General features: G+C 33.1%; 1 protein-coding gene across 1 annotated transcript in view; it reads right to left on the bottom strand.

The window, feature by feature from the left end:
* LOC149419770 (potassium channel subfamily K member 6-like) overlaps nucleotides 1-25995 on the bottom strand; it is a 295617-nt gene that overhangs the window by 182789 nt on the left and 86833 nt on the right. The window lies entirely within an intron of this gene.

Raw genomic sequence — 25995 nt, 5'->3', positions numbered from 1 at the left:
GAAACATAATCAGGTAGAAATGCTAAGAACTTTTTTCCATAGGAAAGCTCATAGCTCAGAAATGCACAAAATAATTTGCAAGGCAGATAGAAATATTACACCTTTAAATTTATACGATGAGAATGCCAACATTTTTATAAATCCCAACCAGGAATTATTAGATTCCTGGTCAAATAAAATTTTACACGCAAAACACTTCAATTATCTCAACCAAACGTATGTTGACAAAATTTCGTCAAACAAATGGTTGAGTATTGGAGAGTTGAGCGCAGAAATAGAAGGATTTATGCTTGCCATTCAGGATAGAGTCATTAATACTAAAAATTATAGAAAGCATATAATCAAATATACAAATCAAATTGATGATTTCTGTAGAAAATGTTTGGCTTTTCCGGAAACTATAGAACATATTATATCGGGATGTTCTATATTAGCACCGTCCGAGTATACATTTAGGCACAATCAAGTTTTAAAAATAATTCACCAAAATTTGGTAATTAAACATAACTTGATTGACTGCCGTAATGTAGTACCATATTATGAATACGAACCAAATTCATTTTTAGAAAACGAATTTTATAAAATATATTATGATAAAACTATACTAACAGACCGAGCGATTAGTCATAATAGACCCGATATAGTTTTACATGACAAAATTAAAAAAATAACTTATATCATTGATGTCGCTATTCCAAATTCCTGTAATATTCAAAAATCTGTTAGTGAAAAAATAAGAAAATACACAGATTTAGGAAATGAAATAAAAAGAATTTGGCATTCTCAGACTATAAAAATATTACCATTCGTTATTTCGGCTACTGGCATTATACCTAGCTCTCTAATTAAAAATTTAGGCGTATTAGATCTATCAAAAAAATTATATATAAAGATGCAAAAGTCGGTCATTTTGAATACATGTAGGATTACAAAAGATTTTTTAAATATTTATGTTGAGGGATCAGTAGGATTTATAGGCCCTGTTAGAAGTTCTACCGAGCCGAACCCTCTGATATGAAAATATCTGGAGACGGTGAATTATTTTCCCATTTGATCTCTGGTGATTTGACGTGTTGTTCTTGTATTGTTTTGTATTTATTTTGCTTATATAATGCACTTACATAATGGTGATTGACTAGATGATCATTTGTGGAAAAGTGAGTGGAAGGGTTAAGTTTTTCCTTTGGGGAAGACTTAACCCGGACAACTAAATCGGAAGTTTAAAAAAAAATGTAGTGGCGTAGGTACTTCAGCCTCTCTCACCTACTAACTGTCAACTTGTAGAAACTCCGTAATCTCTGTATTCATTATAATAAATGAATAAGCATTTATAACGAGCCTAATTGGAGCTACATAATCATCCACACAAATATTATATTTAATATAAACCTCATCGTCATCACTAAATACAGGCTCTGGAGACGTAATTTATCGACCCCTGAGCATCAACCCTAAAAATAATCCAATAGAAAAGCAGCATCCTAGTATTAATAACATTTTACATGGTGTCCGGAAACTCGTAGCCGGAAACTGCTTCATCACATAGATAGAACCCCCGAAATAGCAAATAGAGAACCCCAACAAAAAAAAAAATTATAAACATTTACTCGCCTGGAATATCCATACAAATTAATAATATCTCCCGAGTAAAAATAAATGCCGCCGACGGGAATTAAACACGCACCTTCTGATGTCCGGTCAGGTGCTCTAAACCACTGAGCTACGTCGGCTTAATCCCAACCCGCCAATTAATTAAAACAGGGCTTTCCAATAAGAGGTGTTATTTTGAATAGCCCGCTATTTCGGTAGATGTTACTTTTGAAGCTGTCATATTTTGACATTTGACAAGTAGAAACTACGCCATTAATAAAAATGGAACGATTTTATAATTCACTTGAGTGAATCAAATGCAAATCATCTTGAGTGATTAGGCCCATATCCACCTCGTTGGCTTCGTCAACAAGCAAAATTGTCTCATCTGAGGCTCGGAAAACCCAATAATTAATGTTGAAAATCCTCTTTATCCTCAACGTGTGACTGTTTGGTGAAGTTTATGGTCAGGTGGAGTCATTGGACCTTACTTTTTAGAAAATGAGGCTGGAGTAACAGTTACGGTAAATGGAAAAATTTTATGGCCGGATTTGGATGGTATTGATCTGGACAACGTTTACTTTCAACAAGACGGCGCTACGTGCAACGAAAGTATTGATCTTTTACGATTGAATATCAAAATAACACCTCTTATTGGAAAACCCTGTAGTTTAAAACAAAGTCGATATCCGCGTCTGTATGTGTGTGCGCTCAGTTCTTCTAAACTTCGAAACTGATTTTGATAGAGTTTTTACTGTCAATTAGATAATTTCTTCCGGCAGGTTTATATATATAATTCTTGCATTTCATATTGATAAAAAGTATATAAAAGTCAATGTTTTATAATCAAGTCGTTAAAAAAATATTATCGGGCGCTTACATTGCTAACGCTGGCTAAACCTTATGAGATACATCAAAATAATGTAGTACGGAAATGTATATCTTAAAAAGGCCTACACATAAGTCCACTATAATATATAACGACAGCTAGTATATTATATTCATTGATATTAAAGTGCTAGATAGAAAAAATAAATCGGAACTAATTTCTAAAGTAAATCCTAATTTAATATGAAATATTTTGTCTAGAAAGATATAAGTTGCAACAGGCCGTTGGGCAGGCTAGTCTACATATAATCAGTATTAATGTTAGCGGCCAGATTTAAAATGTTATACGACATGTTGCATCGCCTTAAACAAACTGGCAAAATGCAAATTTCGCGTAAATATTTTTGAATTAAATTTGATTCCGGATAAATTTGCTGTTTTGAAACCTATTTCAAAATAAAATACTGCTTTTGAAAGCAAGTAACAAAATATTAAATTTAATTCGAACAATGGCAAAGTTTTTAACATCACTTACCGATGTTTTCATCGTGTAAGCTGTACAACTAATTACTAATTTATATGAAATTTAATTTGACAAATATATTACTAAATAATTATATTCATTATTATTTATTCATATTCATTATTCATTATTTTACTATATATTATTCTAATGAGTAATTTGTGTTATTTTACAAAATATAATTAACTTGTGCACGCCGGATTTGAACCCGCGACCTCCAGCTTGCTTGTCGAGAGCCTTCCACTCGACCATGGGACCGACCGTCATTAATCAAGATACCAGAGACATTTTCAATCTACCACAATAAAAGTCCAAATGTTTTTTGAAGCCGGAGTTTTATTGAATCATTTGTTGGGAAGTGAGTTAGCTAAAAGCTTCACAGATGCACTCATAGAGGGCAGTGTAAAGAGCTTGCTTGGAAGTCCGCAAGATGGCAGCAGTAGTCAGTAGTCGCTAGGGCCAGTTAGGCTGCTTCCAGACAAACATGGTGTTTGCAGATCTCATTTAGCCAGCTCCTAGTTAGGTCGACCATCGAAGTCACTCTTGTAATACGTGAAGAATTGAATAAATCCCTGATTTAATATAGAGAACTTATTTTATAAAATCTCCTTCCAAGACGAGTTGGAGAACTTTTTGTGGGAACACAGCAGAAAACCCGAGAAATCCCGTGATTTTATTGCTACTATTTAATACAATATGAGAAGGGGACTTCACTCTTACTAATGCTTATGAAGGCGAAGCTTAGTGCCAAATCACTATTTTGATTAATCTTTATAACGAATCGGTGTACATTATGAATATAAAAAATATGGTTTCCATAAATTGAAGGTTTTCCTATCGTTTCGTTTAAGTAGAATACGAATAAATAAATAAATTACTCAATAAAAAATATAAATGTAAACTACTAAAAGAAATATTTTTTCAATAGAAATGTATAAACGCGTGAAGGAAACAACTTTAAAAAAATACAGTATTATAGCTAAGATTATCTGTGACAGTTTCACTTGATAAACTTTTTTGTTTTATTATAAAATTACTTACAAAATAATTAAAAAAACAGTTTTGTGCTTGAAATAAACGTTTCTAGACTGCATTTTTCAAACGAGTTTAATGCCTATTACCTGCAATATAAGGTATATCATGAATATATACATTTTTGGCTTGTAGCTTCCTCTTAACGGTGGTATATGAAATCAAAGTTTTTTTAGGTTCAGTGTGGTTATTTGGCTTCTAGAAATATACATTACACAATAAATTAACGGACAGTACTTTTGCGCAAATGTTGACATTTTTTGTAACTGATGTGGAGTCCGGCACTACTGCATTAGAAGAGAGACAAAGCTGTGGATGCGACCTTCGGCAAACAATTAACAATTATCTTCTGTCTATATATAAATACCAAAATTAATGTTCCTTTGTTTGTACCCAAAACTACTCGTCCGACTTCGCTGAAAATTTCAAATTTTGTTCTTATTAGTGCCAGGAGTGTTTAGAGCGCATTTTGAATGGTAGAAGTAGACGGGGACGCTCAAGATCAGTATCTCTGCTCTGGAATGAGATACGGAGTCGATATAATGTAGTTTTTTAACAGTAACAACGTGAATTTTATGATAATACATGAAATGAACAGTAGAAAAAGTCGGGGATCCCCGATGAAGACATGAATCAAATCAAAAGATGAACGAACAGAGGGTGTAAGGAATAATATTTGTATAACTTGGAAGTGAATGGTTAAAGAGGTTGAGGGAACCCGATGAAGATGTGGCACGATCAAGTGAAACAAGTACGACCTACGTATTAATTGTATTGTTTAGTTTTTTCACACGATCAGTTCCAATTTTGAAAATAATGAAAAAAAAAAAATTTAAATTAACTAACCAAATATATTACATATGTTTGAAAATATTTTTTTATATGAAATTAATTTATTTTTATTTTAAAAAGAAAGTCAAATATTCCCAGGTTACGAATAACCTGACAATAATTTTAATATCTTTTACTACCACTGCAGTAAGCGGAAAATGTTGCTTTGGTCGTGATGGAGGACTTAGCCAAACGAGGAATTGTATTCACGACGAACGAGGGATATGAATAAGTGATAACTATTTTAATTAGTTACTGATAAAATTACTTTGCAGAAAACGATAACAGTTTGATGAGGCTTTTATGCAGAACGGTATGGTTGTTAATTGACATTTTATAGTCCCTATAAATATATTAATCAAAATAATGTGATGAACAGTCAACAACGGTTAATCCTGGGGAAATTGGATGAGTTTGTGTAGTTAAAGTTTGTTTGTGAGATACAGGAATGCTGATTAATGCATTTACTGAAGGGTGAATGCGGGAAAATTAATTAATTGAGGACTGAATGCAGTAGTCGTTAATGAAATGTTGTCAAAGGAAGCGATACTAGCAGTACGTAATGGAATTCTGATAACAATCCTGTTATAACCAGTGGCGGTTCGTGGTCTTTTTAACAGGGGGTTCAGAAATTCAAGAGAAGATAAACAAATCTAATTAAAATTTACTTACTGTTGTCCTTCGTCAAATAGTCGAATACGGTAGCAGTCACACAACTTAAATAAAGTTAGTGGGAGGGGTACCTACATATTATTGTTTTTAAATCACTTTACCTAGACACAATTATTAGATAATGAGAAAAGTTTTATAGGAATTAAATTGTTTAATGTTTTTATAGCACTCAATGTAGGTATATTGCTAATTATTATTGTTTTTTAGAGAAGAATAATTTCGTAGAATATATAATAGATATTTTAAAACATAAAAAAAAAAACAAATAAAGGTGGCACGAAATAAATTAAAAAATAGGTAGTAGATTTACAAATGCCATAAGCAAACGGTTGGAGAAATGCAGAAACAAGAAAACAAAATATGTACAAAAATGACTACAAAGTTAAATACCATAATATAACATAAAAAAATAACACTTATCTTGCATCCCTATGGTTCAAAGGTTAAACGTCGGCCGCGAAGTTCTCGGGTTTCTTCGGTTACATTCGTCAATGTTCGGAGGTCACGTGGTATCATAACGCGTGTTCGGCGCACACAATTTGTCTTATTTTTGCAAAGAAAGACCAAATTTTGTATATATCACCGTCATAGGGTCTGTACCGGCTAAGATTATTTTGTATGAAGAGTTTGGCGCGGATTTCAACTCGCACAAATTTGGAATGGGTATCGTATTTTTCGGTGGCGCGGGTTTTGAAGGCGAAATTTTAATAGCGTGCTATCTATAATGTGCTTATATTATTATAAAACAAGGATGTTTTATTATCTCATCTTTTTAATGGAGGTTCGCCGCACAAACGCACTTTAGAGAAAACCGCCACTGGTTATAACATGTACATTTATGTAATGAATAGGAAGACTACTGAGACGTATGTGTACTAAAACCACGTGGAATGTGGAAATTTGAAAGCATTTTATGATGGTTTGAACTACGATAGTGTAAAGTAGATAGATGTTACAGACCAAAGGTTATAAAATTATCCGACAAATCTCAGTAATTTATAAGGTTGCACCTACACGATGGATACCGAGGATTTCGAGAATCAGAGAGATTTTTAAAGCATAATAAAAGTTACATACACTACTGTGGAGAAATGAACAATAATAAGAAAGGGATAGAATGATAAATTAGTGTTAGCTGTTTTTTTTCGTTCTCTACTCTCTTCCATAGAAAAAAGATCCCAGAGACTGGTGCATAGTAGTGAATGAAGAATGCCTATGTGGCAAACAACAATATTAAGACGATGCGCTACGTCGTGTAATATTTTGAATCGAGCCGCTTTCAATAACACACCTTACGTAGATGGCGATAAGGCTTAAATTCCCGCTTCACACCATCCAACTGTTTTGATTTATGCAAGAAAAAAACATGGCCAAAAAGTGCAGTTATTTTATTTTGTGGACGTGTTCACGCACAAATATTTAAATGTTCTTCGATCATTTTATAAATAACTCAATTTGCCAAATTATACAATAAATGGGTTCGTAAGTAAGAGATTTTGAACTTTAAAGCAGTTTTCATAGGCCTTTACACTTTTTTTTCTGGGCTTATTAAAAGACTTATCTAAGAAACACTCGAGTATTTCAAAGGTCAGAATGTATTCTACTCGCAGTATTTAATTAAAGCATCTAAAACATTTCTAGGCGACAAAATTTTCAAACCAAAAACACATGATTTTAAATTACTACGTAGTGCATCGCCTTAAGAAAAAAACGTTCAGTTTGACAGAGAAATTATTAAGAAAGAAAATATATATTTTGTTACACAAAATGATGAAGCAGTATATTCATTATTAGTACTCCAAATAGAGATTTTGAGACAATGACGAGAATTTTTCTTACCCTATAAATCGAAGGAGGTAACCTGTCCACCATGTTGATTATATCTAGGATAAAAAAGCTGAATTGAATAGTTTATTTTAATGATTTTTTAAGAAAATAAACTGAATTTATTGGGTAAATATAATCATACAACTAAACGCGACAACCAAGTCGGGAAAACTGAATAATAATTTATAATAAACATAATATCATTATACCTTATATCAATATTACTTAAATGCAAGTAGAACGAGATAAATAAATATATTTCAACTTCTTATCGACGATTATTTATGTGCATCGTAAATTAATTGGAATCACCTGGAAAAACGTTTCACTTTCTACAATGACATATTATAATATTTATCGCGTTGTTATAATAATATATTATAACAAAGTCATGTTGTATGTTTACAGTTGATATTGGTAGCATGAGTCTTACTAGTTGTTCATCCCTCTCCATTATTTTGCAAAACGCCATGAATGTGGAACGAGCTGCCGTGTTTCCTTCTTAAGGCCGAGTGTAGTTTTTTATTAATTTAAAATAATGATTATATTATTAAGCAAATCGATTATGATAGTGTTTTCAACAAGTAAAAAATTTTTTATACATTTTTTAAATTAACATAGGCTTAGTAATTATCAAAATCTAATCGAAAATATGACCTTTTTCAGACCGTAATACGTGCGTTTTAAAAAATACTATTAAAGGCTGAATATCGTCAAAAAATACCTGAAGGGGTTTTCTTTAAGCGTACGAAAAAAAAAACTAAAAAATAAATAAAATAGGTTCGTAGTTTAATTTTTTCATAAACTCTAATTGTACTTGTTTTTAAAATGCAGATTATAAAACTTTGGATACGTTTATTTAACAAAACTAAACGATAAATTACTGGTATTATATTTTTCCATTTTTTAAAGTTAATTTAATATTTTTTATACTACAATTTAAGAAAGAACTATTAGATTTTTAAATTACTTTTAAAACAGGCCGTCTGCTGGCGCCTATTTGAAATTTTAAATACGGTAGAACATCGAACTAAAAGCTTCTTTTAAATATCCCAACAGATGGCGCTATCATGGTTCGCTATTGACTCTTCCCATGTCAAGCCAATATTCAACGTATAAATCGGTTTCAGTTATTCAAGCCAAACGGCCACTGGCTTAGGTTATGCTATTCTGTACACTATACTGTAAAATTCTCGCCTCGAAGTTTGCGGGATCGAATATCGGAATGGGCAAGTAAATTTTATTTGGTTAATTTGTGTTATTCACAATTAATGAATTAATATACGTATGGTATATGCGCGGTACGTTCCATAGTGAAAGATACTCTCAGTATCACCTGGTGTAAGACCACCATTCAGAATTGAAACGTTGCTTGAAATGGCTTTAGCCGTGTTTGGTGACCAAATCTGAATAGCCAGGTAGATTCACTTATTCAATAAATAATACCCGTTCTGCGGTCTAAATTTAAATAATGATTTGTGGTCTTTCATCGGGGCGATACTGACAGTATCTAACGCTCTGGAAAATGCCGCAAATATAATACTTATGTACATTGTAAAATAACACAATTTATTAAAATAAAATGTAGGTTGGTATTCGTGCACGCCAAGATTGTAACCCGCGACGTCACGGAGGTCGTCATCCTGTTGAGTCGGGCCATATCTCGATATTTATTATTGTTTTTGTAAATTATTCTAAAAAAACATGAATGAAAAGACAAAACACAAATAACCTGACATTTTTAGGTCGGGATATCAATTTACCGTCCACTGTAAAACAACTTACAAAAATGTCCACCCGCGCAAGGCGCTTTTTAGTTCTGAGTGCTATGTGGCATCGTTGTAAATGAACTGAATGTTGCCAAATCTGAGGTTTTGCTTCACCAAGGACTGTTGAATACAAGCGAATTTTGGGCCCGATGGCGTTTCTGTGGGCCTTAGAAAACAATAATGTTATTTATAACGCTTATTGTTGACCGAGGTAGAACGAACAGAGGTACTCTGTTTTTTGACCAGATGTAGGTATATTTTTAACAATGCGTGCATCTGACGGCCGGCCTGTCCGGTGGTGAAGCTTTGGACTCCCATTCCGAAGGTCGCGGGTTCGAACCCGGTGTACGCAAATAAAGAAGTATTAGCATTTATATCTGAACCTAGATATTTATTCTGGACCACAGAATCAATAAAATTTTATTTTGTTAAAAGTATTTTGGTATTTAAAATTTTAAGTACTTAAAAAATTATTTATTTATATTATTTCATTTAATTCATTGTTATCTATTGAATTTAATGTGTTAATTATTGTGCATAAAACTATGTAAAACCAAATGCCATAATGTTTTTAATAGAGATATACATAATTAAGAAATTGGCACATACATCATCATACATGTCATAATATGGAAAATCAGGACTAAAGATATATGAAGAAATAATAATAATATAAGCGATTAGTCCTAATAGACCCGATATAGTTTTACCTACATGAAAAAATTAAAAAAATTAACTTATATCATTGATGTCGCGATACCAAATTCCTGTAATATTCTAAAATCTGTTAGCGAAAAAATAAGAAAATACACAGATTTAGGAAATAAAATAAAAAGAATTTGGCATTCTCAGACTATAAAAATATTACCATTCGTTATTTCGGCTACTGGCATTATACCTAGCTCTCTAATTAAAAATTTAGGCGTATTAGACCTTTCAAAAAAATTATATATAAAGATGCAAAAGTCGGTCATTTTTAATACATGTAGGATAACAAAAGATTTTTTAAATATTTATGTTGAGGGATCAGTAGGATTTATAGGCCCTGTTAGAAGTTCTACCGAGCCGAACCCTCTGATATGAAAATATCTGGAGACGGTGAATTATTTTCCCATTTGATCTTTTGTGAGTTGACGTGTTGTTCTTGTATTGTTTTGTATTTATTTTGCTTATATAATGCACTTACATAATGTTGATTGACTAGATGATCATTTGTGGAAAAGTGAGTGGAAGGGTTTAGTTTTTCCAATGGGGAAGATTTAACCCGGACAACAAAATCGGAAGCATAAAAAAAAGAAATGTCAGGCTTTCTGTAAAAATATTAAAATACATACAATTAAATTAAACGTTACCTTGTATATATTCGTTTATATTCTAATTAAATAAATAATACAAAAAAATAGTGCCATCTGGTAACTGAAATTCATAACTTTTATAACGAAGATTTACACTACCGCCATCTTACTGTTTTCAGGCAAACGTTTTTAAAATAAATTCTAGTTAGAAAAAATATTGTTTTGGAAATGAACAACAGAGTTCGTGTGTGTCGAAAATAGTTGATTTTGTCAGGTATACAATCACTCTTAAATAAATCATAGTCTCTCCAACGTCCACTTCAAATCCCTTCAAAGAGCCTAACCTAATTTCGCCCAACATGAGAATACCTAAAACCTAACCTAACGATAATCATAAATTAGAACCAAAAATATACACATTGAATGCAGGGAAAATTTGTCAGTTGTCTCGTAAAAAAAGTTATTGTTGTGTGCACGGTGTCCGGAAACTCGTAGATCAAACGGGAAACCGGTAAATCTTCATCGCATTCCCAGGAGAGGACCCAAAATCTTATTTTTTTCAATTGCTTAATTTTTTTTTAAATGTGAAACTAGCGGAGAGGGGAATAAATTGGGCCACAGGAAGGTGGGAAAGTACCTGGCTGTTCAGATCTGGGCAACAAACACGGCCAAATCCTTTTCAAGCAACATTTTATTTCTGAATGGTGGACGGTGGTCTTACATCAGGGCGATACTGAGAGAATCTTTGACTCTGGAACCTTCCTCAAATATTCTATATAGTATTTTAAATGAGTAAATTGTTAAATGGGTATGACAAATTAAGGCGACATTAGACTCTATTTATTTATTTATTTATCTATTCACTTATACATACAGTTTACAGGTATACATATTGACATTGGGTGCAAGTAATACAGATAGATGTTCCATATATAAAACATGGTAGTAGAACGAAATGTGATATGCAACTGTATATACATGATTGAAGTTCTGTGAACACCTCACTAGGAGAACCTGTGCCGAGGTGTTCGCATGGGTGTTATTCTGCCGTCATAGGTGGAAACACAAATAACGGGAGTTTACTCGACGCTCACATTTTAATTATTTCCGATAAACGTATTACTAAACTCCCAATTTTTTATAGAGGGATACTGACAAATGTAAGTTATTTATATTTAAGAATAATAAAAACAAGACTTTATCTCTAAAATGTTTAATGTAAAACTTTTTGAAAATTTTCAATAACGTTTTTCAACAATAAAATTAGCGGTAAGCACCAGATTTTATTTTTCTAGACGATGAATTAGTAACTTCCCGACGGATTCTTCTAGAAACATCGTAAATTAAAATAAAATAGAAATAATTAAAATCAACCCTCTGTTTTCATTACTTATGTCGTTAAGATTCCCATTTTATTTTAGAGATTTGACAGGGCAAATTCAACTGCCAATCTGTCCAATACACCAGGGCGGCGCGTCGCATAATTTTGACCCCGGCTGCTTCACTTACGCCGTTAAGAGTCTGGTTGTATTTTAGGGTACTCTCTGTAAAAATAAAATTTACTTGCGAAGTCGAGTAAGAACTTGTTTACCAAAGACCTCTGGCGTTTTAGTGTAGAGCCATACTTCTCGACAACAGATACCGTCGAAATCTGAGCATTTGGTTGTTTTTTCGGCAATTGTTTTGGACCCAGGTCTATGCGTCGACACTAAACACAATATTAACCTTTAAAAATTTTAATTTCGAAATTTCATCATAATTTTTTTAGGGCACTACTATCTTTATCATTCGCATATTATTATTTTCAAATCCATCTAAGAATAAGTTCTTTACATTCTTAAGTTTTTGATTTTTTAAATAAATAATACTTTGTGTGGAGCAAAAGTTGCCTTCAGTACTAATTCAAGGTTATTACGTGTATTTTGCATAATATAAGGAAAACAACAACACGAGTTGTAAGCTATTAGTTATTTTGATTGTAGCGAATGAAACGCATACTTCGTGAAATATGCAAATCTGTCACACTACAGTAAACTTGTGAGCAATTAAAACACCATAAAGCACGCTATCCTCATTTGTGTTTCCACTCTACCGGAGGGTTGGCATGTTTACACAAAGAAAAACAATTTAAAAGAAAACGAAACATTTTAACTTAGAAATACATCAAAGTTAAGACTGAATAAAGGAAATCTCAAATGTGAAGTTTGAATAATTTATTTATATATTTGATACAACGTAAGTGTATTTTATTGTTTTCCAGTAATACAAATAACAGCAATAACCATTTGCCCAAAGATGTTCAGATTTGGTCAATTTCACTCCAGCTAATTGTGACGGTGTGTGGTCAAATTTCGCGGCGTAAAATATATCTGTACTCGAGAAGGATTTAAATTGGTCATGTGGATGCAACCCCAAGACACGAAATGTTCAAGAGAGCCAAAAAACCTATCTATAAATGTTATCTCTAGTTATTTCTACAAAAAAATTGATTGATAATTGGAAGAAATATCGATTTCGGGTTTCGGCTCTCCTGAACATCTCGTGTTTTGGAGTTGCAACCATTTGACCATATGCTTCTGGGGTACAGATATGAATCAAATACCAATAACCCTTCAAAAAGACGTAATGAATTAATATTTATCTTTATTTACTATAAAGAGGGAGCAGATTACAACATTTGAGGTATATGTAAGTATAAAAAGGTCGTGTGAACAGTTTTACTATTTTGTGACATCGTCCAAAGATAATTGCTGAACTCTCTATAAGTGACGTTGAAAATGTCGACGGTCAATTTAGAATCGTTAAGCAGTTAAGTCGCTCGGTTAATTGGCGCATTCTGACAAGCAGGAGTCCTTGCTTTTTGTCTATGAATATGTTTCTCTTATTGCTGATAGATTTGGGAAAGGGGTTATTTTAATGGAATAAAGCAGAATGAAGAATGACGACCGAAGAATGAAGAACGAAGAATGAAGAACGAAGAATGACGACCGAAGAATGACGAATGAAAAATGACGAACGAAGAATGACGAACGAAGAATGAAGAATGAAGGATCACGAAAGACGATTGAAGGAAGTTGTGCAGGGTTAGAGTATCGCGGGTACTGTTAAAAATACTTTAAATAATTTTATTAATCCCCGCCTAGGGCATTTAGAGGTGGTACACTGCGTGAGTGTAGACGAAGAAGCAAATAAACTGTTAGCATAAACAGAATAAAGTCGATATTTTATTGAAAGATATTTTAATAATTAGTCAAAATTGAATCAACTTCTTGATTTTGTATTGAATCTGATCGCACGGAGCCCGTTGATTTCCCGGTGCAATTTTTGCTTGCGCTGTGATTGCTGCTTTTCACTCACACATGGTATCATACTAATACGTGATTTCATGGTAGCAATCAACAGCTAACTTCAAGCGTACTGGATCTGTAACCATGACTCTCCTAAAAGGCAAAGGGTTCGCGTACATGCATTACACCGAATTGCCCAATGCTATTCTCGGGGGACATATTTTCAAATACAGACCAATTCATTAAAAGAAAGGAAAACATCTTAAAACCTGCCCACAGTAGGAAACTCCAAGTGAATCGAAATAATTTAGATATTACTACCCAATTTGAAAAGGTCACGTCTATTATTTACTATTACCTTCTATACTTACCTCCGAAGTAGGTAAACCACACTGTCCGAAATGTCAACAAACCAAATAGACTTAAATGTAGCTGTTTAAATAATTATCGACGTCTTAAAACGTTTAAGCATGGGTTGGAGAGTTTTGTGTGTATAAATATTAAAAAAATCAACCAGTAAAAACAATGTTTTAAAAAAAATGGTGTAACTGAGGATTGAACCTAACTCCTCAGTAACTGACTAAAATGAGTGAACCGCGCTCCGAGATTTATTTCGCATAATAAGGAGTGTATATTTTTTAATTTCATCCAACTTTAAAGAAAAGAACAATGGTGTATTTTTAGAATAAGCATGCCACTTGGCACCACAACCCTTTGGACACGATGTATATTTAAATATTTGGCAAGATAAAAGTTTTTTTTTATATTAACTCCACACAGGAGGCCCTGAAGAAAATAATTTCCTACAGGGCCTATTTAATCTTTGGGGATGCTGTGTGGAGGGTCTTTTTGTGGAGAGGAAGGAGTGAACATGGGTCTTGAAGAGTCCCATGTTGTAGGAGGGAGGAAACACAGAGGCCGGCAGATCGTTCCACAGCCGAGCTGTGGAACTTAAGAACGAATCGTAGAAGCGACCCGTTCTCATGTGACAAATATCAACTGTGTACAAATGTTGGGCGCGCGTTTGGCGTGTATCCCAACTACGCACCGGTGCCGAAGGGATCATTGACGCTAGTTCCTCAGAGCATCTTCCATTGTAATACCGATAGAACAAGGACAGCAGTTGTGTACTATTAAAGTATCTGCGGGCCCTGTACAGTACGCCCAGCTTCTGAGAGGCCAACTTTACTCTGGCTTCGATGGAGCCCCCGTACCTGAGCTGGTCACTTATAGTTATACCAAGCATATCAATGGAAGGCCTGTTCGGAAGATTGCTTCCGTTGAAGGAGACTAGATTATCATTTGGATCCCTTTTAGACGTAATCAGACAGGATTGGGTCTTTGAAACATTAAATTCGACGAGATTATTTTTACCCCAGGAGGAAATACTCTCGAGATAACCGTCCATTCTCTGCTTCAAACCCTCCGAGCCGTTGGAGTTTGTGTGATTGTGTGATGTGAAGATGTTTCAAACGCATGTTTATGGAAGAATGGGTGGTGTATGTAAGTGCCATCAAAAATTATAGAATGCATTGTCATCGACAACGAGTCTATCTGCAGAGTTTCAGCTTGATCGGATCTCCAGAAGTGGGTTAGTTTCGACTTCCAAGATTCTATATCATTCATTAATATTTATTTTCCGTTGATAAGTCTCGTCTCCGCTGCACCACGACTTTTTTCAATGTAAATTTGATCCTATTTTTAATATCATTTAATGTAATGCAATACAACACACGTACAAGAAAATATTTGAAGTTTGGCGTTTAATAATATATGTAAAGGAAATGTATTCCTTAAATTTTAAATTTTGCAGCGTTCCGCGTTGTCGATAAAGCAGTGCTTCACAGTAAGAATGTCAACTTCAAAACTGACAGATGATGTATGACGTTGAAGATAAAAATAACGAAAACCAAGATGGCGATATTGCATCAGATTTTTTATATGGCCGAAGTAACCAAAGGAATTAAATTTGGTTGGAATAATTCATTATAAGAAATAGTAATGAAATTGACTTAATACATTTAAATGTCTTTTCTTTATTTTTTACATTTTGCTTTGTGATGTAAAACTTTTTGTACATAGCAACCAAATTAACAACAAGTATTTTATTAATCAATCAATTGAAAGGAATTAAAGTACATTACTTTAAATGTTTACTGTACACAATTTAAAAAAAAATGCATGTTATTTATTATTTTATTTTATTTGAGACACAAACGGGACATTTAAAGTACATTCTTGTTGTTAGTTGAAAATAAATTTATATACAAATATAAATGTCCCTAGACTTATGTGTCTGCAGCATTCACATTTGCACATTTACTGAAGGAACACAAAAATATCAGTATTTTTTAGACTAAGCTTAAAATTACAAAATTATAAGACATAATTATTTTTTTAAATATGTTTAAATTAGGTATGTAATACAAAATATCAAATCATCAAAAATCAACAAACAATATTTTTTTTTTTTAGGTACAGAAATTGTGGAGATATCTCTAGAAACATTATATCATTATATTATTTACGAAAATATCTATGCAAGTATGTGTTTTAGCAATATCATTGTATGATCGAGACATTTTAGACATAGGATTAAAATAACCAGTATTAGTGGCAAAAATTTCGGTCCAAAATATGTTAAGGTTTCTATTGAATTTGGGCCTGGCGTTTAATTTGATTTGATGGACTGATTAGCTTAGACTTTGGCGTTTAACTTGATTAGTTACAGCTAACACAAAAGTACAGTATACTTCTGTACTCTTTTTATGGCTTCATAATAATATTCTTTTAGACACGTATACTATATATGTAAACCAACAGAAATAATACGAGAAAAGCAAATAAGTTACAAAATAAATTAAAATGTATAAAATGAAAGCTAACACGGCGAATAAATTAAAATTATTATTATTCGGACTCAAGCAAAAGGTTTACAAGTCTAGACAAAAAACAAAACAAAGCAAAAGAAAAACAAACAACTTCCTTGGCAGCCCTTCATTACTGACCCGAGTAATCACAATAAAAATAATTACCTTCCATTCCGCCCCGGCACTTTATTTCAGTACCTACTTAATTCTGCCATTATATTTCATTGTTCATGGCAGCCCCGGTGTAGATAATATCATTTATTTTATTTATTAACTGGTTCCATGTGGGATGGGTAGTACCTGGATAGTACCTACCTTTCTTTACACAACGTTATTTTTTTAGTGAAAATTTTTTTCGTTCGTCACTGGGAATAATTTATGGGAAAAACGATTGTTACTTTAAATTTTCCATGAATGTATTTTTTTGCGATTCTTACAATGACATTATATTGTAGAGGGTAGTGAAATTTATTTCCTATTATCTGAAACAGGTAATTTTATAATCTTTTCATAAACTGCAAACCCGGTACAATATTTCACTAAATATATTATTTTTCTGCTTAGCCTACTTTTAGAGCACCTCAAGATCTACACGACGACGCACGAATAGCTCATGCAACTCTATACGTTGCGGAGTTATGACTGATTCTTTGGTCGCACAAAGTTAATTTCTATGAGCTTGTCTGACCCCCTCCCCGATCTATGACATAAGCGCACTAACAAACAACGGGAAAAGATGTATTTCAGTTTGCGCCACAACCCCTGGGCCACGAGATCTGTATAATATTTGGCGACAACAGAAGTCTCTTCGCTAATTCTGGCGGGATCTGAGTATGGGAGCCTTTTTAAAAAGCGCTGTACACTGTACTAAAAACAATCAATGAAAAATCGGTTTGTAAACGGTATTTATGGTACTTAAAAATCTTTAATCGATGGATCTGCTTTCATAAAGTATAATGTAACTATGCCTCTTTTCATTCGACACATTAATCGTGTTGGTACGATTCAAAACTAACGTTCGGTCTTCAATTTCTACGGGTAAACTTATAGCTACCAGCATTTGACATGCCCATATACTCTTTTTTATTAGTTTTTATGCAAGATGTATGGTTACGCCATTACGCATTATACATTAATTTACATGCACATATATGTACATACATGCGACCACTGTACTGAGATAATATTGTTGTTCGTTGTCCTATCTTCTTCTATTCCCGCAATTACAATTACCCGCACCGCATCGCACACTAAAAACTGCTCCCGAGCAAGATCTTATCATAGCTTAACTCACTAGCTCAAACATATTCATGAGCTGTTTTACCTATATACATTTTACATCCGCGCCCGTCTCGTGCAAAACCGCTTTGTGTTCAGTGCCATCGCTGTGAGGAGGATAGACAGAAAGAAAACGAGTGCCTCTTTTCCTAATGGTGAGTCCTTCCTTATCCATACAACATATTATTGTGTTGTGTGCAGTGGTTATTACACTAACATTCAAGGTCCTTCGACAAACAGTTTTTACATTCCTTCAAAACATACCATAACATCTTTTACACACCAATAAATAAGAAAGAGTATAATTAATTTATGGTAAAATTTTGTATGATGAACATTATTTACTGATAACTCATGACGGCCCTCTGCTGGGGTCGACTGTAACTATATTATTGAGGAAATAACTCAGCAAAATGCTACACCAGTAAATGTAGGGTTTTGAATTCCTAGTTAATTTATAGATAGTCGATTTCTCTGGGAATGCTTTAGTTTATTCATGCCTGAAATCGACAGCTGTTTGGTAGCAGACGTTCAGAGGAGCTGACACTGCAGAACAAATGTTCTGGGATAGTTTAGCATGACAGAGGAATGTCGCCGTTGAACCATGTAATTCCACAAATAGAGATATGTCTAATTGTTCCCTGAATTATTTTAAGGAAGAAGAATGGAGATCATTTACTTTGATGTTATAATTTAAGGGTTATAACACAAAAAAAATTATCCTAGAAAATAGTGAAAGATTTGTTAATAAGGCGAAGTGTATTAATTTATTTCAGTTACAATTTTTGTTTTCTTTCAAAAGAGTTTATTTAGTGTAAAATAACTAGATAAATGGGAAACTGCAGTTCAATCGATTCGTCCAAGCTAAACGGAGGATTGACTCGCAAGAGGAAATTGATCTTTGGTATGAACGTCGAACAAAAATAATGACTATAATAGGTTTATTATAACATATAAATGAAGTCTTAAATAAGCCCAAAATCTAATATTCACATTACCTGAACCATAGGGTACTTTCACAAATGAGGTAATTCAAGTACTAACTGTAAAAAAAAATTAAGTTTTTTTTATTTATTTATTTTTATCTGAATCTGATAGTCACACTAATAGTATACAACTTTTGTATTGTTTTCAAATAAAGCGATTTAAAAAATGATCACATATTAATCAATTCCTAAGCTGATTGTACACAGGTTCCTATTTCTATAATTTTTCAATTACGTACTCTTATGTTTATGTTTTGTTATTTTTGTGTTAGGTTTATTTTTGTTACGTTATATTTATGTTGTATAATCATCTGTATATATATATATATATACTCCCATTTGCTCTATTTGTTTGTAAGGAAGAAAAAAAATTGTGCATGGCCAAGATCACTCTTAATGGGTGAAAGCCAAAATAAATTATTTAAAAATCCCTAAGCGGTTCGCATTTGGTTGGTGGTAGGTATTATGACGTAGGTTCCGCCAACACAGTTTTCTTGTTACTAACAACTTACTGTCACTGCGCACGCAAGGCCACCATTCGCCATCATTCGGCCACCAACGCATTCATAATAGGTAAGCTTAATTTAAATAGCAAAAAAATTAATTCATCAACATACAAATAAAATAAATACTGTGAAAAAAACTCCAACCACCTAATAACTAATTTAAGTACCTACCCCGCAATCAATAGACAAGTTTAAAATTAGAACAACAGCCGGTATATTAAATGAAAGAGTACCTCCAAATGTCAAAGTTTCTAGTGACAATGGATCTGGCAAACGTCTTGAAATTGTGTTAGAATGCATCACAAGAAACGTATTAAACTTGCAAATAAAATATTATCCAACCTATTATGTGCACGATCGATTAATGGAGCCTCCGATTACATCGCCGAAAGGGATTTTAAAATCAAATAAGTTTGTTGACCATGTCCGGAGGAGCGAGGTTATTGTAGGCTGGTATACCACCAGAGCGATCTTTAAATTTGTAGAAATGGTAAGGCAGATAACTAATTACTAATTAAAAAATTCAGGATCGCTGGCCACACTTAGTACGACATTTTTAATAAAAATGTTGATTTCCCTTAATTACTATAAAAGGCAACAATCCGCATTTGCGTTTTGAAATGACTATTTTATGGGATGACAACCATTTCCAATAATTTCTGTCAACGATATTTTCATACGTTGGTATTCCCGATACCACACGCGGGGCAAGTTTTTTTAACAATTTTTTTAATATTTTTGTATGTAAAAAACCTAACCTAACCTAGCCAAACCTATCCATACCGTATCTAACCTAATCTAACATATTGTAACCTAACCCAACCTAACCTAACCTAACACAAACTTAACTAATCTAACCTAACCAAACTTGTACTAACCTAACCTAACCTATACTAAGCTAACCTAACCTGTACTAACCTAACTTAACCTACAATAACCTAACCTAACCTATACTAAATTGACCTAACCTAACATAACCGAACACTAACCTAACCTATACTAATCTAACCTAACCTAACCTATACTAACATAACATTTATTACCTAACCGTTTTAAAAAATATTTTTATTTATTTAATAATCATTTTACGTAATTAAAAATTAGAATTCTAACATAAAAAATTTCCCAAATGCAGACAGTTTTCTTTATACTAATTAAGGTGAATCAAAAGGTTTTATTAAAAAAAATCGCACTAAACGTGGCCTAAAAGATTTAACAAGATTAATTCTTGAGGTTGATTATGCTTTTAATCCGTTGATGCTTGAGGTTGATTATTTAATTCTGTCAATCTCGGATAATTATTCTGTGCATACAAAGACTGCACTAAATGTATTTGAAAAAAAAAACTTTTTAAAACAGACGAAAATAGGGTATTTTCACTGCTTCTTTTAATTCTATAAAAAAAATCGATAGTGAAAGCATTACGTGCAATTTTCGATTTGCCGCTAAAACCACATTTTCTTTCGTGAATTTGGCGGTGCTGACGTCACCTCGGGCGACTTTGGTGACGGCCGTCTTGCCGTACATTGGCGTTTTCTATGTCATATTAAGGCGATGCCATACGTAGTAATGCAAAATCATGTGTTTTTGGTTTGAAAATTTGGTCGCCTAGAAATGTTTCAGATGCTTTAATTAAATATTGCGAGTAGAATACATCTTGGCCTTTGAAATAATTGAGTTATTTTTTTGATAAGTCTTTTTATAAGCCCAGAAAAAATTAATGTATAAAGCCTATGAAAACTGCTTTAAAGTTCAAAATCTCCTACTTGCAAACCCATTTTTGGTTATGATTTTATTGTATAATGTGGCAAATTAAGTTATTTATAAAATGATCGAAAAAAAATTAAACATTTAAGCCTGCACATCCACAAAATAAAATAAAAGGCACTTTTTGGCCATGTTTTTTTCTTGCATAAATCAAAACAGGCGGATGGTGTTAAGCGGGAATTTAAACCTTATCGCCATCTACGTAAGGGTTATTATTGATAGCGGCTCAATTCAAAATATTACACGACGTAGTGCATCGCCTTAACGTTCATTGGCAATTTGAAACCGTTTCGGAATGAGCGAGTTTTCAGATGGTTTTTAAAATCAACAATTATGTAAGAAAAAAAACAAAAATACATATTTTTGTACGCTAATCATAATCTGAAAACTAAACTTTAAAGATTTTGTAAGATTACACACAGCTTTTTTACTGGACATCTTTAAGATAAATTTTCTATCGGTGTTATACATACTATATGTCTATTATACCTACACCGAGAATTATTATTGGTAATCCGGTATCTCTTCAAATTAGTGATAATCCGGTTAAAAACGGGATTGCAGGCATTAGCGAATGAATTAGCAGGTTTCCTGATAATTTTTTTAATAAAATGTGAAAATATTATCTCGATGTTGGAACACGTGTTCGAACCTAGTTCCAACATCGTGATAATATACTCGAAATGTACTAAAATTTTACCTGTTAATTCATGATATATTTTTAATTTGAAGTGGTTTCTAATAAATAAGCAATACTCACTTTTTTCCATGTATAGTTATTCTACATAAATCTAAGAAAATATGACAAGTTCTTTTTTTTATGGAGGTGGAGGTGTGGAGGTTAAATATTGATATTTGTTTACAATTTCAACTGTATCTTATTGCCCTTTCAAAAAAATTGAAAATTTTATGAAAGTGACTGCTAACATTATGTACACGTTGAAATGTTAATAATATGCCACCCAGATTTTTTATTTCTAGATATGCTCGATATTTCTCTTCGGTATTACCTTCGCAGTCAACCCTCCGCTCGATTACAGCCACGACTTCCTCCTTAACACGGTGGCCACTTCCTCGGCAATCATATCCACCATATTCTACGGGGGCCACTTCTTCGAGAACTTCGCCACTCGGTGGATAGAAGGTGGATTCAGCATCTACATCATGATCACCACTGTTGTCTGTCTGTCCAACTGCCTGGCATTACAAGATAAGATGACTAGTGGAATCGATAAATCCCTCATCTTCTTCCTTTTCTTCCTGCCCATGTTACACCTTTCTGATTTTATATGCGTGACTTTATGTAATATGAAGGCGAACTGTATTTACGAGTAAGTAACTGGATATTTTATTTCTCTGTGCTATAAACCTTCACTCTCGTTTACATATAAAGGGCCTATTGCAAGAACGTTGAATGTCCATGGAGAGTGATTTTGAGATATCTGCAATCTGCTTTTCAATTTGAAATGCACGTGCATTTGCCTTGATAATATATCAATATATAACACGTGTTCCGACTACCAAAATGTACTAAAAGTTTATCAGGAAACCTGTTAATTCATTCATTAGGTCTTCAATCCCGCTTTTAACTGAATTATTAAAATTTTGAACAATTCGGGATAAGCTGGTTGAAGGAGACCTTTGACCTCTCCAGCCGGATGCCCTCGACCCATTTCCTTGCACCGCGATGGGAGGGGTAGATTCAAACATCCGTCACTCCCCCACACGACCCACAGATTCCTACCTAACCCTCTACCTCTTTCTTACCTAAAACTTCCTCTCCTTCCTTTCCCTAAAAAGACCTTCCACAGCACCCCCAAAGATGACATAGGCCCTGAGAGAATTTTTTTCCTCAGGGCCTCCCGTTTGGAGGTAATGTAAGCAAAATATTTTTTAAACAGTAGAAAACACAAATTCAAAAACGAGTTCACATTGACGCAAATTCAAAACGAGTTTGTTCATTTTGCCATTCAAGAACGATGATTATCCATTTTACTGTTCGAGTCACTCATACTTTTGTGACATTAAGCAAAATGACGTGTGTCGCTTTTAGAAAAGGTTATGTTTCTAGGCACTGTGCACTGCAAGCGATATTGAATATTTTAGAAGCATTCAATGTAAGCTATCGAATGGCATTCATAACACCAAAAATATTGAACGGTCTTGCAGTAGACTCTTCATATACAAGATGGCGTATTATGTCATCACGACTTTAACATTTGTGGAGTAAACAGAAGCAGAATGCACATTGACAAACCATGGATTGCTATACTCCCCAAAAACGCGGAATAATCAATCTGTATGTATGTATAAATGAATCAATTTATCTATTTTCTGTAAGAGGAACGAACAGCTGCGCGCCTTTTCAATACAAAATTTTATTTTTAATCAATGGGTATAATTATTTAGTACGGATATACGCTACTTAATTTATTTGTTTTATTTAATTTCAATTCAAAGAATTCCAATTTTCATGATTTTACAGGCAACTTTGGCAATTGAGTAATTTCACAAAGATAGCCAAGGACCAAAAATTAAAAACCGCGAAAATTAGCGCTAAGCACCATATTTTATTTTTTTAGACGATGAATTACTAAGTTTCCAAGAAATCCCTCTGGAAACATTTGAGATTTTAGTAATACGTTCATCAGAAATAATTCAAATAAACCCCACGGAAAGATCGTTTTTCTAGGACTGCTAGGGCAAAGTCGAGAGTAGGTCCGCCGATTTTGTTTTTACACAACTTCATCGCTTATGTCTTTATGATTCCCACTTTCTTTTAGAGATTTGATAGGGCAAATTCAACCGCAGGTCTCTCTAGTACACCAGTGCCGCGCGAAGCATATTTTTGTGCACTGCTGCTTCACTTACGTCGTTAAGATTCTGGCTTTATTTTAGGGTATTGTCTCATCTTAAGATAGATGGCATATAAGACATCTACTAGATTAATATAAATTGAGTAATTACTTCTATTGTAAAACCTGTATAATAGTTTTTCCTTTTCACGATTTGTTAATTGATTTTGTAATAATGGTTTCAGTTGCATGGAGAACCAGAGAAGGCAAAGAATTGAAATGATCAAAGGGAGAGAAAGTAACAGAAGAGTAACATTCAGTATAGAAAGATATAATGCTGTTAGGAAAGTTACCTTCGATCAACCAACTCAAATAGAAAGTGAAAACCCAAAAAGTGACGAGGAAACGGATAAATAATCAGCTCTTATGAAAATTCTGATATACATGTAGTTCCACCCTCACTGAAATGTGGTACTAGTCGTAATGAAGTGAAATCAGACACTTATAATTATTATGCAAGGTGTAAGAGACGTACCATGCTTAATTTAATCAGTGATTTCTGATATTATTTAAGATTTGCATTAATTTATTCCCGAAAACAAAAGTGACAGTCAAATAAATGTAGACCAAAATTTTATCTTCATTTTTTACTTCAAGTAACTTCACGAGTCATTGGTTAAATTAAGTTAGGTACGTTTCTTAAATCTGTGTGTAGCTTTATCAGACCTGGATTATCTCTATGCTTTAACTGTCTCTCTTTAATATACAATAAAAATGAAAAATAAACTTTGAACTTCATATTTGCCTTAGAGTTTTCAGGTTAATTTTTTAATGTTAGATATATTTAAAGTTTAATGTTTCTAGACATTTCTATTGCTGACGGTGCAATTTTTTAATTTGACATATTTTGTTTTAAATAACCTTTGATAATATAAACGATGTAATTTTTTTTTCATCACTCAATAACTATAGCCCAGTTAACGAAACATTCGAGGTGGAATTAAATACGAAAAATCATACAAAAAAAAAATTCACAACTTAAAAAGGAAAAATAAAATGTGACTTTATTTTCATCTCCTTAAATAACTTCAAAAAGTTTTTTCGTGCTGTGATTTCCATTAAAAAGAAAGTTTATGAAATTAAACCTCAAATAGCTTACCAGATTATTTATATTAAATGAAGGAATTTCATGTTGTGACTTTCTAAATCGATCATAAATAATATTTTTCGTTCAAAAGTCGTCAATTATTATTACGTTTTTTTTTATTAATCTATCTTAATATATAAAAATCACGTGTCACTGTCTTCGAACAAGCTAATCTCCGAAACTTCCCAACGTATTTGTGAATGTGTATTGCTGGTTCCAATTTGAAATATAGGATAGTTGTGGAGAAAAAATAATCTTGAATTTTTTTTCTCTTTTAGGTTTTTCATCAAAAAATACATACAACCACAAATTTTAACTTCTCGAACATAGAAGGCGGTCTGTGGCAGGACAACGTCTTATATTACAAAATTAATTCCAAATTTTTGAGTTTAATTTTCGAAAAGTAGTCTACCGATATCGCTTGAAATTTCAAAGTTTTTTGTTTTTAGTGCCAGAAGTGTTTAGAGATGTTTAAATGGTAGAATAAATCGGGGACGTCTGAGGAATACTTAACGCAATATCTTTGCACCGTAATGAGATACGGAGTTGATTTAAAGCCGATGTAATGTAGTTTTTTAACAGTAACATTGTGGTATACAGAAGTGAATGATGTAAGAAGTCGGAAGCGTCCGAGAAAGTCATAAGCAATCGAGTAGGATTGCGGGGGATCCACTAGTCCAATAGTAAACAAAAATGTAAATATTCGTTTGTTCGAAATCTTAAATTTTCGAAAGTTCTACTGCGATTGGTGTAAAATTTTGACGCAACGCATTCAAACACACGTTTGTTTGTATATACCAAAGAGTATGGATATTAATCCTAGTTCCATGGTATATACCTATATTATATAAATACCTGTGACAGGACAAATATGTTTTTTTGAAAAACAGCGCCACCTGTTGGACGTAAAAACAAAACACGCTATTGTTTCTCTATCTACACAGACAGACAGAGCCGCTGCAATGCGTGGCGGGGTACAGCTAGCATAATTG

Source organism: Hesperophylax consimilis, chromosome 11 (assembly GCF_061612785.1).
Source record: "Hesperophylax consimilis isolate HC1 chromosome 11, BYU_Hcon_1.0, whole genome shotgun sequence".
Taxonomy (NCBI): Eukaryota; Metazoa; Arthropoda; class Insecta; order Trichoptera; family Limnephilidae; genus Hesperophylax; species Hesperophylax consimilis.
Note: the sequence above shows the minus strand (reverse complement) of the source record. Positions and strands in the feature narration are given on the sequence as shown.